The sequence below is a fragment of the Euprymna scolopes genome, chromosome 5, assembly GCF_053919585.1.
Source record: "Euprymna scolopes isolate OS-2025 chromosome 5, ASM5391958v1, whole genome shotgun sequence".
NCBI lineage: Eukaryota > Metazoa > Mollusca > Cephalopoda > Sepiida > Sepiolidae > Euprymna > Euprymna scolopes.
This window is the reverse complement of record NC_136486.1, coordinates 98031990-98034334: the sequence shown is the minus strand read 5'-3', so window position 1 is coordinate 98034334 and position 2345 is coordinate 98031990. Positions and strand designations below refer to the sequence as shown.

Sequence of the window (2345 nt, the reverse complement as noted above, 5' to 3'; positions counted from 1 at the left end):
GTAATCAATATATGTTGTTGCCAAAACATTTTTTGCTCTTAAAAACATATTTAGGATGATATGTGTTGAAAAAAATCAGCTGATAATGCCACAAAAATGTAATCGATTTTGTCGCACGATCTGATTTTTTTTTTTTTTTCAAATACAACATGCTGGCACATTTATAAGTGTTTTTTACTTATATTATTCTTTTTCTTTTTTTTTTTCTTAATTTTATTATGATTTTGTTCAAGATAGGGATAGGGCATCCTACCTGGCGAATATATCTGGTGAACCAAGTGCAAGAGAGATTCAAACAATTAAAGGGACGGTTAGAATCTTAAAAAGAGCTCTCGATGGGAATATTTGAGTTAGTAGGTGAATGTTAGGCATTCGGTAAGATGCCCCATTCCCAAACTGAACAAACTGATAAGAAAATTAAAAACAAAAACAAAAAATCTAGAAGAGTCCATATAGTGCAAAATAGGGTAGATTACCATCACACTATAACAGACATGTGTTATTCTCATTGTCATTAGTATCTATACTAATAATAAAATTCTAAATGTTTATTTATGTGTGTGTGTGCATATATTTCAATAAAACTTTTGAACGGATGCACCGAATTAAAAACTTATTTTTTCCCCTGAAAGGTGTAAGTCTCTAGATTGTCCTTATCAATATATGTTTTTTAATGAACAACACCGAGTCACACAAAAAGCCCGAAATAAGGATTTTGATGCCGTTTCGTTTTTGCCGAAAAAGTTAACTGCCCATGTCAATGTATACAGTCTATATACAGTCGCGGTAACATCTTTCGGCCTACGGACAGGACTTGTGGTGCAATGGATAACGCGTCTGACTATGGATCAGAAAATTCCAGGTTCGAATCCTGGCAAGTTCATAATAATTTTAACCATCATTTTATCAAACGTTTACTCATTATCTACTTAGAGTATTTTTGCTTTTTCAGTGATTTTGTTTTGTGCACATGAGAATTTCCCATACTCCGAGTTCACAGGGTAAGCGTTGATGGTAAGACGATGTTGAATATACTCGATTTTGTGTTTGACTCGGCGTTGTGTGTGCCGACACGGCACAGCCGCTAGTTTGTAATATAATTTTTCATAACCTGATATGACACACCAGAGATATTTAGGGTGTTTCATGTTAATTTGGGTGAATTCTGTGCAGTGTTTTTTTTTTTTTTTATTTAATATTTTTTTATCTCTCTCTCCCCCTCCCTTCCCTCTTCCTCACATCGCAATTATAATTTTGACTTAAAAGAATTTGTTAATATTTGATTTATTTATACAAAGAAATCGAATATAGTTTTGATTCCATACTTGACAAAGACGGTCCAACTAGCAAGTATATATGCCCTGAAGCCAAAAACATAAGTTCATAACATATGTGTTTGATATTCCATAGAAACTTCCTTCTTCGCTGTGTGTTTGATATTCCTTAGAAACTTCCTCCTTCGCTTTGGAAGAAGCCGGTTCAACCCACTTAGGGTGAAGTCAGCTAGCAAAAACAAAAAAACGACTATCCATCTACTTGTCTCCCCACAAGGGCAGAGTTAGGCACAAGGCCAGTTTTTAATGTGAAGAAAATCCAAGGTACTTATGTATTTGGTACTACGCTAAAATAATAATGTTATTTCGAAAACAATTCTTAACATCCAGAGGGAAAGCTGTTTTGTAACTATTCTGTGCTTCCACTGTACAATTTAATAATAAAAAAAAAGATATTGTGAAACTTGAATTTAACCTGAAAAAATATTTAAAAATAGCGGGGTACCAAAAATATATAAGCACCAAATCCAAGAACTCTTATGTGTTCTTTCAATGTGACTAAACCAACCAAGTCTCCTGCTTTGCACACATCTCCTTATACTATCCAGATTTTATCTTCCACTGAGGTTACCAGATCTAAGTTAGTCTTTAAGACTCACCAAAAAAGAGGCACTTTGGATTGGAGGGGAAAAAAATTAATTTTCTCAAGCTAGAAGGATTTCTTCCTCATGAATATAGGACAGAAAATGTGAATTATTGTATCAGAACAGATGCTATACTTTGCTTCTAGCCAAAAGACTAAGGAACTGAGCGAAAAGTGGAATTTCAGCTCACAGGATCGTAAAGAAAAACAAATGTTTACATTGTGTAAAGTTTTAGAAAGGAATATGTTTTTTGTTTGTTGTCTTTTGTTGTTGTTGTTGTTGTTGTTGTTGTTGACCCTTTGTGAATTGATGCTGGTATTAAGTACAAATTACATTATCAAGGGACCTTAAAAAAACACATTTAGCCATCTGTAATGCAGGGAGGGGGGAGCGGGGGTAAGAGCAGACAAAGTATGCAAGCATCACC

At 34.2% G+C, this 2345-nt stretch overlaps 1 non-coding gene across 1 annotated transcript; it reads left to right on the top strand.

Annotated features, from left to right (window-relative positions):
* Positions 1-810: 810 nt before the first annotated feature.
* Positions 811-883, top strand: Trnah-aug (transfer RNA histidin (anticodon AUG)). Its single transcript has one exon. It is a non-coding gene; the product is annotated as a tRNA-His (tRNA).
* Positions 884-2345: the final 1462 nt, after the last annotated feature.